Source organism: Ixodes scapularis, unplaced genomic scaffold (genome assembly GCF_016920785.2).
Source record: "Ixodes scapularis isolate PalLabHiFi unplaced genomic scaffold, ASM1692078v2 PGA_scaffold8__174_contigs__length_109621045, whole genome shotgun sequence".
NCBI classification, from domain to species: domain Eukaryota; kingdom Metazoa; phylum Arthropoda; class Arachnida; order Ixodida; family Ixodidae; genus Ixodes; species Ixodes scapularis.
This window is the reverse complement of record NW_024609883.1, coordinates 75649494-75665404: the sequence shown is the minus strand read 5'-3', so window position 1 is coordinate 75665404 and position 15911 is coordinate 75649494.

Genomic DNA, 15911 nt, shown 5'->3' with positions numbered 1-15911 from the left:
AAACGATGAGGTAGAAGCAAGTTCAAACTGACCGACGCGAGCAAGCTAGCCAGCCGAACGGTGCAGTCTGCCAATACCGGAATTACCCTGATTAAGAGCCATGTATACAGAAAGTTTGGTCAATGGAAGGCGCGGGCAGAGCCAGGGCGTGCAAGAGACGTAGAAAGTGGGCTTGACATGCTTTCTTGGCCAACAAGAAGCATAAAAGAATATCCTAGCGGTGGTATAGGGAGAAACTGTTTCAATCAAATGTATATATTGGTATATGGTGTTAATAAGCACGTAAAGGTGGTAGCCCTCCATGGTTGAGAATAGAGAGCTCGTGATGTTTCGATCATGATCATGCAGAAAGATGTAAGAAAGAAATGTGCCGCTCGACTCTGTTTTGCTCAGACAGAGTGCGACCACTTGGACGGCCGCTTGGACGGCAAATTCCCGGCCCTCGGCGCTTGGCGTACGGATTATGTCGATCGTTTCGCTAGCAGCACTCTTCCACCGGGATTTTTAATGACCGTGATTGAAACATCACGTGCACCATATTTTCAGTCACCGAGAGTTACTCCGGCGGACTTAGTAGGCTTGCTTTTCGCGACCACCGCCACGGTATTCTTTCCGGCCTCTAGATGGCCACATTCCAGTTTGTAAAGACGCCCTGGGACACGCCCAGCCCGCTTTCGGCCAATGCGCCTCCTCATTTGTCTCCGATACTTCCCAACGAATGGCCAAACTCTCTGCATATACTGCTCTGCCCGATCGTAAATGCAGTAGTTGTTTCTATATGTACTATATGCTTATTCGTAACGACTACGATTACTCCATGGCCTTAGATATACAACAAACTGGCGACGAGGTGTCAAACTAGTGCACAAAATTTAAGGGCGAAAACGAGCTGGTGTACATTGCACATGGTTGAAAAAATCTCGAGACTGCGGGTAAACGACACAACACTAAAAAGTCTGTTGAGAGTTTTTAGTGTCGTGTCGTTTACCCACGGTCTCCAGGTTTTTTCAACCATGTGTCAAAATTGATCAGATCTATCAAGGCTTCTTTCTTTCTCCCTGCGTTTTTGGCGTATTTACCACACAGTTAGATTTTTAATACCCTTATTCGTGTAAATGACTCCTCCTCTGGCTATCGCCTTTATTCGTGTAGGGGTTTTAGCCGCCGGAGGTGAATAAAACCGAGTAACTGCTAACGCCCTAAAAACAATATGGCGGCCATCAGCATGCTACAGGCGATATAATTAAAACGCTTGGCGATCCGTACGCGGCTTCTAGCCGGAGCGAGAGCATACGGCTCGCACGCGCATTTGGTGTCTACTGTAGGCGCAAAAAACTTTCCAAAGATCTCTATTTCAAAGCGCCAGCACCGCAAGTAATACGAGTAAGGCCGAAACCGCTGGAGGCTGAGCAGCCAAGATTGTCGCCGGAGCCTCGCTAGGCCTGCTTAATGCCGGTCGGATTTTCATGGCATAAGAAGCGTTTATAGAAAAAGTGATAGCTTTACAAACACTGGCATGCTGTCTTTATTGAACACAACGCCCACTTTTCGTTAGCGACAACGAATCGCTCCGACACCCTCTGTCGACAGCGGCTAGGAGGTATCGCACTCGCGCTTCGTGTGGCTCTCGATCAACTAATGCCCGTGCGCGTATTTCGAAATCCTACCCATTACAGGGGGGTGGAGCTAAGGAAAAAACAAAAAGAAACAAAACAAATGCATGTCAGCTCCTATTGGTCCAGGTGACTATAACGTCACTGGCTGTTTCCTTTAGCGGCAGCAGCCCCTTTCTATTTATGTTTTGTTTTAATTACAAATTTGCTGTAATAGGCACTTGCGCGGGGTGCAAGAATGGTTAAAATAGTTGGCGATGCATTTAATTAGGAACAAAACTCGTTGCGCTAGCGTTAAATAACGTCCAAAGATGCGATTGCACTGCCCAGACGACACGGACCGACGTGTTTACGCTGATGTGCGCGCGGGTTTTATCTCGCACACTTCCAAAGGTTTGTGGTTTCTAGTTCATGTCATTGTGTTTTTATAGTCTTGAGCATCTCCGTGCAATGAAAGACGTCGTACTCAAGAATGCCAGTGCCAGTTTGATGTAGGCGATACTGTTTGTATTGTACGCCGAACTAGTGAAGCCTTTAAGCCTAGCTGGAGAAAAGACGATACACTTGTTTGCATTTATAACGTTAAATGTCGTGTTCGAAAGGTACGCACAATGCCAGACCAACTGAACCAGTCCCACAAAAACAGTTGTTTAGACTGGTGCTGGGCAGCGAGTAGCGCACATCCGGGAAACTGCCTATGATAGCAGCCAACCTCGCTCAACTCCGAGACATATCTGAAGGGTTCCACACCGCGGGAGACTGCAACACCAAATTTGACTGGCAGGAGTACCGCGGAGTCGCACAGGTTCGCTTGCGAAGGACCTTAACACGGTTATATGCGAAATATAAGATAGTCACACCTTAGGGACGCTTATCGAAGCTTTGTCATGCACTTGTAAAGAATCACAAAATCTGCAACTCAAAATTTGTTTCTAAAATAATGCGGGTTGACTCAATACCTCCTCAAACTGTGCAACCTCGTTTGAATATTTCAACCAACCTAGGCCTTACCTAGGCCTTCACAGTCATGACGCAGTCTCTCAAAATGAACAATGTCGTCCAGTCACCGTATCAAATGAAAAAAAAAAAGAGTTTGCTGGACCGTTGTAGGATTAAAGAAAGTGTATTTAGAAATCGGTAAAAATATATACAAATGTGCAAATGAACTTGAATCCTACTCAGTTTCTGTAAACTTATTTTCCGGGTCTTGTCACCCTCCCGAAGCTCTGGCGAAGTTCTTCATCTGCTTGGTCATCGAATCCAGGTGCTGGATTCAACGTCTTGCGGGCACCGACCAATCTTAAAATGGCCATGCCTCAGGCACCTGCCAGAAGTGAAAATAGTTGGGTGGGTCCCTTCAAGTCACTGCCAAGAGTTGCTCCTGCGGGTGAATTATCATTCCAGCTTTTCGTCTTCAGGTGCCCTGGGCCGCTGCCGAGAATTCCCGCAAGGGCCTCGGGTCATTACAGAGTTTGTCTGGTAGTCGCTCAAACACTCATCTGGATGATCGTCGGAGTCGACTTGCACGGAACACGCCAGACTCGGTTGTTCAACCCTTGCGACTAGCTGCTCGCTCCCGGTTGGTTCGCCCTTCCTCTTCCTGGCTGGATCCCCTTCGCCAGAAATTAGTTTCACTATATTTCTCATCTGCCATGTTGTGCAATATGTACACAGTTATCAGTCACATCACTTTGTAGCCCTAAAATAATTATGTTGTGTGTGTGTGTGTGTTTAGGCAGCCAGAATTTAGGCTCAGCGGGCATCAAGTGTCTCAGCTGTAGGTGAGAAATGTAGCCAGTGCAGTACCCCTGCTAGCCTAGGGTCTTTAACGTCCACTAACATCCGAACCAACACGATATATTTTCCTGCACAACCATATGGTACAGCCTACAATCTCCCCATTTTAACTATGTCTTTAATTAAATATAAACTTTAACCAGTATATTTTTCAGTAACGCTAGAACATGCAATCTTTCCTAGCTACCAAGGCTTTCCACCTCCGGTATTGCAGCTTGGGGCTCATACAGCAAAAGCTTCTGCCACACGCAGTTTTAGCTTGTCTTAATAATTGGGGTTGGGGGGATATTTATAGAGCATATAGTTGGTCAGCCATTATAAAGTTGCCACGAGTAACTCGCTGTAGATGAGCAATTTAGTCAATGCAGTACAACCGCTAGCCTGGGGTGTTTAACGTGCAGAAGTGATATACAACCGCACGCCAGTACGGTGCTCATCCAGATTGAAACGAGCAGGGGTGGCGATTGAGCCCAGGATCCCTGGGTTCTGCAGCGCGAGCTTTCGCTCCACGTGCTCCGAGCTGGTGTGAAACGACTGGCGTTCTCACGAAGCTCTCTAGAAAAGTTCAAGCCTCGAAAATCAAAAGATCAGTTCATTAGTGTAGAGTGCGAGCCAAATGAACGCAAAAATACTGTCAACAAGTTGATCCCTCTAAGACTTTTACAGCATTTATGTCTCAAATCGCCAGATCTGAAACTGGAAAAGCCTGCGAGATAAATTTTCTCTGTTTATTTTTCAACATCACGCATCGACGCAACGGTTTACGTATTTCGCGGCTCTGTTGGCCTATCAGGCGCCAAAAAGGTTACGATGCTGCGCGAGAGATGCGCCAAGCACTGAAAGGGCTCCGCAGGCCTTTGCAAAGTCTCAACGACAAAGCAGCCTCTTGTAACACCAGTGAGTTAACGGTGCTCGAAATTCCCACGCTCATATTTCAGCAGAGCGATCGCGGTCGGCCAGATCGAGGCCCAGTCGGTTCTCATGCCGCGTTGGGTACGCCGTTGCTGTCTTGTACCGACATTTGAACCAGCTCGCTCAAGGCTGCATGTGGGCCAAATATACGAGCCTATAGCGCGATATAGTGTCGTTACGACGTGTAAAAATTAGTTCTCACCTTGACAGAAACGCAAGCAGCGGCGCTATGTCCGTCGAGGCCCACGTCGAGAACGACGAAATATACATTAAAAATTATTTTTAACACCCGAAACAAATCTTTAATGCTTAATCGTGAATTTTGCGCCACCTTAGGGACGTCCTATTATCTCACTGTTCTGCAAATTCCACAAATACGCAGACGCTATTGCAGATATATTTCTTTTTTTATTACTCTGCAATACGATAAGTCGTTAGCACTTTCGAGCCCTGAACCCCTCCATTTGTTGTCATCGTTCTGTTAGATTCACGTTTTTTTTTTATCTTCAGCTTTGGGAATCTTTGCATCCGTGTTACATTAATAAATACATGGTTTAAGAAATGGTATAATTTTTGTTACATGCACACAATTTTCGCGAAACAAAAAATATGTTATCAGCGTGCTGCGAAATATACGGCACGGCCTATTTCTGAGTAATATTTCTTTCTTCGGAATTTCAGTTTATTTGGGGATATCGTGTGCAGAAAGAAGACGGGGCTATGTTTGCATTTTAGTTCAGGTGTGGGTTTTACGGCGTAAAACATAGGGTCGTCATACCTCTCATTTTTGTTTAACATTTGGGAAGTGCAGTTACTTTGGGACTTAAAAAACTGTCTCGGCGAGAACTTTTCTTGACAATGTAGTGGAAAGGAGGAGAGTCTGCGCACAGCTTTATTCAACGCTCACAAAGGGAGAGGGAGCGCGGGCTGTGCCTTCCACTGCACTGCCAAGAAAAGTTGTCGCCGAGTAGCCTGCGTGCTGCTGTCCTGTTCACTCGGTATTGACAGCAGAGTAGGCACCATGCGTATTTTAGGCCATGCGTGTCTCCGGTTGCGGTCACGTGACTATAGTCTCCAAGTGGGTTACAAGGCAGAGTACGACACCTACCTGAAGGGCACTGCTTGGTAGACTATTCACATAGCATTCACTGCACTATCAACTTTGGGACGAATTTACAAAAGTATTCACAAACAAATCCTCTCGCTATGCTCATTGTTCGGATGACCCTCGAAGATGAGCCTTTTGTGGGCGCACCCGCCTGGGGATCCTGAAGAAGCAGGATGCAGGCGAAATGCTGGAGGGAGGGGAATGTTTCCTTCTCACCTCTCCAGCAACCCCTCTGCTTCCCCCTACCAACATTCCTTTCCCTAGCCCTGACTGAACTGTTAGCTGCGGCCTGTGTGGCTCAGTGTTTGAAAAGTCCTAGACGTATGTCGGCAACAAGCGATCTCTCAAGTCCGCTAATTTTTTGGTAAGTGCACTGTAACCGCTTGTTGGCAAAGAGTGACCGCTGTTCTCCGGGTACTCTTCCACATTATCTCTAGAATTACGCAGTGTCTTTTCTCCCGGCAGCCGAGGCAATAATTTTTCCGAAATTATACTGAGAGTCACCTCCCATTAGCTGCCTGATATCATGCAACGCCCGGTAGAATACTAACTTTCTTGTTCTCCCGGCTGTTCGTGGAAACACGTTTCATAGAAAACTTTTCATGGACACACGTTTCACGGTCGCGTTTCGTCGACACTAACATATCACCGACACTCGCTACGCGAATCGCACGCTACGGGGAACTTTTTTCGCGAAAGTGGATATTCTGCCGGCAGCCCGGAAACGAATGCCGGCAGTGTTCCCCTATTGGGTCTCGTATAAAACGAATTGTGAAAACGGCTATCTGAAGCTGTAGAGTGGCTCACTGATAAGGTGTCTGTCTCACACACAGCGGGACCCTGATTCAATGCACCAGTGTGGTCTCATTTTTTTCTAGAACGTTTGTTTAAGCACTTGACGATATTTATAACATGTGTTTTATGATTGACACTGAAAAAAAAAAAACGATTGCTTTGGACGAAACTTCGTTGAATTAAATGGTATGGGACTGCGCCCTTTTCCGGGGTGAATGAAGGACATAGCCCGGGGAAAAGAAATTCCGACAGCTTCGGACGGCCCGTGTATCACAGCCTGCTGCTGCTCATTAGCAAAATATTAACCCAATTGTCCCACTTGTGCACGCCGTCTCCCAGCGGCCCGCCGGCGGCCCAAGCCTCGCTGTCCTCCATTCACCCCCCGAAAGGGAGTCTCCTACTAATTAATTGAGCGAAGTTTCGTTGACAGCATTAATTTTTTTTCAGTGTTAATCGTAAAAAACAAATGCCGTGGGTATCGCCCTATGCCTAGAAAAAAAAAATGTGATCCCACATTGACGATTAAACCAGGGTGCCCCCGCATAAAAGAGGTACACCTTACCAGGGAATTACTCTACAGCTTCAAATAGTTGTTTTCACAATTAGTTTTATACGAGACACAATAGGGGGTAACTGCCGGCTTTTGTTTCCCCAGGCTATTATTTCGGCGGCAGAATATTTACTCCTTTTTTTTGCGGGTGTGACACGGCCCGGCACACCCGTCCATGCACCTTCGCGGCGACGTTCTGCAACGGCTCAGTACAAGAATGTTAACCCACGCGTCCCGCCCTTCATGCCATTTGCTGCGACAATTTGGGGTAACTCGGCACCAGAAAAGAAAAAAAGCTAACCATATTATTTTGTAAAACAATCTGCTGATGAAACAGCGTGTCAATAAAGCGATCTGCCAATGAAACGTCATTCGATGAACTGCTTGCCACTGCCAATGATAGGCGTATGTCAGGAGAATTTCGGGGTTCACCTGCTGGGACAACAGACAGTGTGGCCTAGAATTACCCCGGTTCTGTTTGTTTTGCAATCTTTTCAGTAGTATAAAAGCTTAGCAGTACCTCGTTACAGTTCGCAGATCGCTTGCACGTTCGTACTTCTCTACGGAACATCCTGTGTATAATAAACTTCTACGAAATTTGAAGAGAATATTTTGTGTCTGTTTTCGTGCCTGTTTACAAACTAATGCGTGGGTACTTTTTCTTTACACGTTTCCTTCGTGTATTAAATAGGTTAATTCAGTACGGGACATTTTAAATAAGTTTCAGATATCCAACCTTCCAGACGATACACTTTCAGAGATAACGAATAATTCAGAGGGGTGCCAGATGCAAGCTCGAGTGGGATTCATTTCAGCAAGCATTTGTCAGCGGAGGGATGCCGCGGCCAGGCTTCTGCAAGAGCAAGTGAGCCAGCACTCTCTTTTGCGGCTTGATCGCGTCTGTTAATTTGCTTGTGCATGATATATTCAGTTACATAGTTCAAAAAAAGCTAATGGATGCCAGTCTTCCTTGACTTCACAACGACTTGCTTGAGGTTGCGGAAGAACTTTTAGTCCATTGTGAGCCAAGATCTTCAGAACATCGCGATCCTACAGGTAAACAAATAAACTTATGTAGAGCCTTGGCCCATTCACAATGTGCTGCTTGGGAGTGTGCGTTACTAACACCAATGTGGGTTTTAAAGCGTTGATCTTCGACCTTCTGATTTTTTGGTAGATGCATGCCATTAGTGCGAAGATAAAAATTGAAGAATCGACAGCTTAAAAAATGACGCTGAAGTGGCTGCCAGGGTTTTTTTGCGACAGGGGAATCGGCAGGAAGAGGCGTTCGGAAGCCGTAATGGCTCTCCAGCCCCAGGACTCGCCCCAGGATCCTCCCCAGGACCCTCCCCAGAACCAGGCATAGGCTCCCCGCTGAACCTCCTTCCTAGTCTCTTTCAGCGGGCTACTAATGCAAAACAGGCCAGGGGTTCTTAAAACCGACTGTTGCAATAACCAGGATTTAAACGCAATGTCATCATTGCATAGCCAGCATTAAAAATGTATGGCATTAACTTTGGGACATGCCAATGAATTAGCTCGACTGCCAATATCGGTCTATTCAATGAATGAACTTGTATGCCAGTGATGGCATATCCATTGAATGAGTGTGAAAGCCAAAATTGACATAGTGTGGATTCCAATGATGGCTGAAATATTGGTTCAACAAAGGCCCAACAAAGGTGCCAATGATGGCTCGATAGTTGGTTAAAGGATGGCCTTACATCGGGGCCAATGATGGCTGGAACATTGGTTGAACGATGGCCTAACGTTGGTGCCGATGATGGCTGGAACATTGGTTGAGCGACGGCCCAACGTTGGTGCCAATGATGGCTGGAACTTTGGTGGAACGATGGCCCAACGATGGTGCTGATGGCTGGGCCAACAATGGAAGAAGTTGCACTTGGCCAGAATGCCGATCTCTGACCAACCTCTGGAGCCAGTTTTGCCATTGTTGGTCCAATGTAGGCACAACACTGATGTGGTGCCTGGGTCGAGATGGACTTCGCGATCTATTCTAAGTTGTCATTACCAGAGAAATATCCCGCTATAAAGAAAAATAAACAAAACCTTTAAGTTATGACAGCTGAACAGATGCTCGCAAAATAATTGCTCCCGATTCTTTTATTTAGATCAAAAATATAACTAGCCGACAGTTTGGGTTTCGAAAATAAAGGATCATTTTTTTAAGGGCTGTCAATCCCAACTTTCACGTCCAATGTGGACTTGCTCCATCTATTAGTCGGCAGTGATCCCTTTCAAAAACTTTCACGGGGAAAACCAGTATCTTATTTTGAAATAAAGTTAAATGAGCTTACTGCTATGAAAGCGACTTCGAAAATTAACTCTTTATTGTGGCTTAAACGCCGCGTACGGATCTCCAAACTCCGACCAGCGGGCCAGATTCGATCCACAGAGGTCTTCCAACCGGCCCATGGGTGGCCGCAGTACATCCAATGAACCCCAGCCCGCGGCTCCCATTCAGCAGGCCCACTGCTACAGGTGTATCCACACGACGGACTGGGCCGCTGTAGTGTATGTAGTGTAGTTGAATGTAAGATGAAGGAACGCCGATTCAGTTGTACGCCTTTTCATCGTCTTCTTCCTTTTTCATCTCATTTCTGCTTCGTCTTTCTTTTCGTTAAACACTACATTTCCCCCGTTTTTTAAAGGAAATGCACATACTAAAACAACCAAAGCAGAAAAGAAGCATCTAAATAAACAAAGTTGTCGAGTCAACGAAAACCCGAGTGCCTATATGGCAATGTTCATGTCACATAACTTCCTAGTCTTTCCGGAGGTTTTCGTTGTCTGCAACTCCTGCGAAGAGGTTGGAGTTGAAGTTCTTGTCGGTGGGTGTCTGTACCATTTGACAATGATCTCGATTCCGGTCGGTCTCCCGCCGGGGAAAACTCGTGTGACTGGGGCGTGTTTGGTGGAGGATTCCACGAAGTGGCAGGTGACAGCCCTTTGTCTGTCCCCGAAGTAAGTCGTGGCAGGACTTCTTGTGGTAGTTTTGAGAGTTTGCTTGCATTCCACACCTTGTAATCGTCGAGCACGAATGCATTCGATCCTCGACGCTCCAGTATCTTGCGTGGCTTGGAGTATCTCAAACTCCCCTTGGCGTGATGACCTGGCAACTTCACGCGAACGAAATCGCCTGGCTGAAAAGCTGGCGTACGTGCGCCTCTCTTCTGGTCTACGTACTCTTGAGCAGCAAGCTGCTGTCTTCTAATTCGCTCTCTCAGCTCCGTCATTGCTCCGGTCGGTTCCGTGAAAAAGCTTTCTGATGACCATCCGACGACATTCAGCTTGGTCCGCGGATGCCGATTGTGCAACAGGAATGCGGGCGACACACCCGTAGTTGAGTGTGGTGTTGCACGGTATACTCCGACATATTCGGTCAGTGTTTCTTCGAGGTTTCGTTGTTCAAGGAGAGCCAGCTGAATAAACCCCTTCAGCACTCGGTTAAATCTTTCAATCATACCATTACCTGATGCGTCTCCTGACCTGATTGAAGAGGAAGTTATCTCCGTCATAACTGAACAACCCATTTCGAAGAACGACCTGCAGTCTGCTACAGCCGCTGACTCGGTACTTAAAAAAATCAAGCATTTCGTCGTTACAACCTGGCCATCTAAGACCAAGGTAACTACTGAAGTGTTACCCTACTACCAAGTGAGATCCGAGCTGTCAGAGGTCGATGGATTGCTCCTACGTGGAGCAATCCATCGACCTGCCGACCCCGATCGATCGACCATCGATCGGGAAAGTGCATCTGCGATGACGTTGTCTTCGCCCTTCTTGTATTGCACTACAAAGTTATAGTTGAGCAGACGTGCTGTCCATCGAGCGATTCTGAGCGGACGGTGACCCGTGCCTTGAGAGCTCAGTAGGGTGGTAAGTGCTTGGTGGTCTGTGCAGAGGGTGAATGGTCTTCCCCAGAGATACACGTGCCAATGCTCTAGTGCCCAAACGCATGCGAGGGCTTCCCGTTCCCCAACAGAGTATTTGCGCTCTGCCGGTGAAAGTGTTCTTGAAGCAAACGCAACGGTCTGCAGATCGGATCCGTTGGCCTGCTGGAGCACTGCGCCAATACCGTATCCAGACGCATCCGTTGTGACAAGAACTGACAATCCTGGACTGAACATGGCAAGCGCGTTGCAGTTGGCAATCAGCAGCTTGATTCTATCGAAGCACCATTGTGCTGTGTTCGTCCAAACGAATGTCTTCTCGCCACGTAGAAGATCTCTTAGTGGTTCCACTTCATCCGAGTAGTTGCGAAGGAACCTTGCGTAATATCCCGCAATTCCTAAAAAGGAGCGCAGGGAATGATGGTCCTTTGGTATAGGCGCATCTTGAATAGCTTGAACGTTTTCTTGTAGAGGAGTCACACCTTGAGAAGTGATAGTATGTCCTACGAATGTCAATTCTGTTACTCCGAAAACACACTTGTCGTTTAGCTTCAGGCCAGTGTCTGAGATGCGCTGCAGAACTTTTGTCAAGTTCTTTGCATGGTCCTCTTCGTCAGCACCAAAGATGATAATGTCGTCGAGATAGCAAAGGACACCCGAACATCCTACGAAAATGTCGTGCGTCATCTTCTGGAAAGCTGAAGGTGCAGATGCCAAGCCAAAGCACACTCTCTTGTAGCGGTAGAGGCCTTCGTGTGTAATGAAAGCAGTTAGGTCATGGCTTTCAGGCGACAAAAGAACCTGGTGGTGAGCTGCTGTTAAGTCCAGCTTGGAGAATACCTTGGCTCCATTCAAGGCGTTGAGTAGCTCTTCCGTGTTTGGTAATGGAAAGCAGTCGACGACAATTGCTTTGTTGGGAGCACGAAGATCCACGCATAGTCGTAGCTTTCCGTCTTTTTTTCTTACAACAACACTGGGTGATACCCATTCAGATGCGGTGACTGGCTCGATAATGTCCATATCGAGTAAACGCAGAAGCTCTTTAGACACTTCTTCACGAATGGTAAGTGGCAGTCGACGGAGCTTTACTGCAACAGGAGGAACGTCTCTCTTCACCTTGACTAGATGCTCGTAACCTTTTGCCATGCCTATTCCTGGTGTGAACAGGTGAGCGTAGGTAGAGTCGATGATAGATTTCAAGTCCGTAGAGATCGGTGTAGAGGTCTCCATGCACTGCAGGGTAGATCCGTCAATGCGAAGTCGAAGTGCGGAAAGTCCGTCCAGTCCCAGCAATGTTGATCCTTGTGAGACGACGTAAAGCACAAGTGATGCTGAGGACCCTTTGTACGTGACTGTTGCCACGAAACATCCAAGAAGCGGAATGAGCTGCCTTGAGTAATTTTGTAGTTGTACTGCAGCTGGTTGGAGTAGATGTTTGTCCGCAAATTTGCTCTGGTAGATTTCATGGGAGAGAATGGAAACTGCAGAACCAGTGTCAAGTAGGAACTTGACATCTTGTTGTTCTACTTGCATTGTCACATAGATTCCAGCTTTGTGCACTTCTCCAACTTCCAGCACTTTTGTAACTGGGTCACGTTCTTTTTCCTTTTCAAGGGAACTGAAGTCTTCATAAGTAGTGGTGAAAGAACTCACCACCTCCATTGTTGACGCCGTACCCCGACAAACAGAGCTCAGATGTCCTTGTTTTCTGCATTTGGTGCAAGTCTTGCTCCTTGCGGGACATGTAGCAGCATTTGCTAAGCGATCTGCTGATCCACAGCGGTAGCATGTTCTCTGCTGTCTGGCTGGTGCGTCAACGCCTGGCTGAATTTTGGACTTTGAGCTCTTCCCCTTGGTTTTTCGTAGTTTGTGGACGACCGCAGGCGGGTCAGTGGATGCCTGTACTTCTTTCTTGGACTGTTCCACGCTGCGGGCCAAGTTCAAAGCCTTTTCGAGGGAAAGGGCAGAACCTTCTAGTAGGAGTCGTTCTCGAACGTGAGTCATCGAAGCTCCCTCTACCAGTTGATCACGTAGCGCTTCGTCCGATGCGGAGCCGAAGCTGCAGGTCTGCGAAAGTCCTCGTAATGCCGTGAGGAATTCGCCAATCGTTTCACCAGGAATTTGTGTACGCTGGCGAAACTTGCGGCGTTCTGTGATAACGTTGTACGTCGCTGCGTAGCGGGCCTCCAGAGTCGCGAGAGCATCTTGGTACACGTCAGTGGTAGTAGTAACACTTGACGTGGACGCGGTTGCGGTAGGAATTGTGCTAGGGGAAGCAGCAGAGACGTGAGGCAACGTGAAGAAGACTCGCTGTCCTTCCGTTCCTAAGGCATGTAGCAGCAGTGCCTTCTTTCGCTTCGGCATAAGGGAAGACTCTTCGACGCAGTCAAGGTAGTTCTCGAACATTCGGCGCCATTGGTCCCACGGAACCAGGGGTCTTCCAGGCCGTTCAAGAAACGAAGGAATCGGCTGCAGCATTGCGTGACTCATTTCTAGGTCCACATAGTATGCGCTGCAAGATCAGTAAGTTGAAATCCACTTTACCTCGTCGCCAAATGTAGTGTATGTAGTGTAGTTGAATGTAAGATGAAGGAACGCCGATTCAGTTGTACGCCTTTTCATCGTCTTCTTCCTTTTTCATCTCATTTCTGCTTCGTCTTTCTTTTCTTTAAACACTACAGCCGCGGACCGATTGATCACGTGATGCGCGGCCCGGGGGCGGCCCGGCTGCATTGAGCATCCACACGGCGGACCAAAAGACCAGACGACAGGGTGAACTGGCTGGTCTAACCCTCGACCTCACAGCTCCGCCAAACGTATGCAGCGAGCTGCTTTGAGGCTATTTGTGAGGAGCCAAGATAGAGGTTGAACGAAAGAGACGTTTGGCCGCTGTGGTCCTGGCGTTGACTATTGAGGACGAGGAGGACTTAAGTGAACCGAAAAGGGCGTGCTGCATGAAGCCCCGCATGTGCAGGGAAGATCGTGGTCTGCATAGTCAACTCTTTTCGGAGCTGTTGGTTTCGGACCCCGACGAGTACCGTCGGCTTCAACGCGTCAGCGAGGAGCAGTTTCTACAGCTCCCGGCGCGCCTTGGGCCAAGATGTTCTGCCACAGGGACATCTTTAGATGATTATTTGAGTAGTCGTCGCGACTATTGTCCCACAGAGCGGGGAATTGCTCCATGCATGAGCGCGACGAAGTAAAAAGTTGCATCGTCGCACAACAAAAGGTTTGTCTTCTTCGTCTTCAACAGTCGGCACCAAAAGAAAACGACTTTGGATTTGAATTCCAATCCAAACAACAAAAGTCAGCTTGTTGCCAGACTTAGCGCGTCAATTATACTAAAAACGCAGCGGTCCGCCGCAGGGGTCCGGCGAGAAAAGTCGCTTGCATTTCTCAGAAGCGAGGGCCGCGGACCGCCGGCGGACCTCAAACACCGGTGACGTAAGGTCACGTGATGCGCCGCCCGCGGACCAAAACAGCAATTTGGTCCGTCATGGGGATACACCTGTATCGTCACGATACACCGCGGAGTTCTCCTTCATGTATCCGCATGAAGGAGAACTCCGCGGACGGATGTCGTGACGTCAACAACCCGGGAAACTCCGTCCCCGGATCCGCCGTGTGCACCAGGGGAGCTTTCGTGCTGACAGCACGAAACCTCCGCGCCTCCGCCACGGAGAAAAACGGTACCGCGAGGCGTTAAAAAGGGATGACGTAGGTCTCACGTGATGCACGCTCCGCGGAGGAAAGTGGCGGATTTCTCCTTCGTGTGGATACCCCATTACCGGGGCAACAATAGGCGCGTGTAAAGAGACGGTGTCGCAAAGCTCATTAACAGCGTAAACGGCATGTTCCCTCGTCATCTTATTTATTGGACATTGTCATCACCAACATCACTATTCTTAGGCCCTGTTTCATGTCTGTGTAACTACGTACTGTGGGCAACCTGGCGATTCCAAGCGGTTGGCCCAGGCTGCCCCTCCGACAATCATAAGTGGTCATCTTGGCCACGAGGGGGCCAAGGGCAACTGGCCACGCGAGCGGCGCTCCGCCGCTGATAAAAGGCCGTCGCAGCGGATGCGCGGGGGCTGTTGGGATCGCGGCGCAGGCGATAGCGGTCATTAAATGTTTACGTGTTGTTGAACCGGTGTGCTGTGTCATTCTCCGAGACGGGTAGCAGCAAGGGAAATCCCACACTGGCGCCCAACGTGATATGCTGCTCGTCTGGGAGGATGGCAGCAAACTGGGTTCGTTCTTACGTTTTACATAGTCAATTTTGCGTTCCTGAGTTTGCCCAAAGTTGAGGGGGTGTTTCTTCGGAAGCCCACGTTCATCGACCTGCGCAAGTCTCCACTACAACACGATGTCGTCTACAGAGGACGCCGACAGAAACGTGAGTGAGGACGACCTTTTGACGCTCGGTGCACTCGCGGATAACGCCGCCAGTGACATAAAACCAGACGCTAAGCCTGCAGTCTCAGTCCCGGTAGACGCATCATTAGAGGGTGGTCTAGCAGAACTAAGAGTGGCCATGACCATGCTTCTTAACATACAACGAGAGCAGATGATGCGCTCAAGACCCACTCCTGCTGGAAGTACGCCCCCCAGGGACTTCCTAAGGCTCTCGCTTAGCGTTCCGGTTTTTTCGGGGTACGCAGATAGAAAGTCAGTTGGGATGTTCGTCTCGGAACTGCGGGACTACCAAGCTGCGTCGGGAATTGACGACGAAACCATCCTCACCCGCCTTTTGCCGGTTGCACTGACAGACAGTGCAGCACTGTGGAGGCAAAGACAAACTAAATTCACAAGTATGTCAGATTTTGAGGCACGATTTAGGACGGAGTTCCTGCCTCCGGATTACAGCGTGCGGATTAAAGACGAGCTGCGCGCGCGCACACAGCACCCGGAAGAGTCACTTATTGAGTTTGTAAGGGCTCTCCAGGGCCTGTACGATATCGCCGACGCCGCGGCACCGGACGCGGAGAAAGTACAACGCGCCATCCGCCAAAGCCACCCGCGTTTCCATCCCCATCTCAGGGGACGTACCTTTACGAATTTAGACGAGATGGCACGGGAGGCAATCACCATCCAGGCCGACATCCTCGCGGAACTAAGATACCGACCCCCTCCACCGCAGAACATGACTCTGGAACCATCATTTGCGTGGTCTGGAAACGCACGTGCACATAGAGTCGAGAGAGAACAAGACGATTCCAATC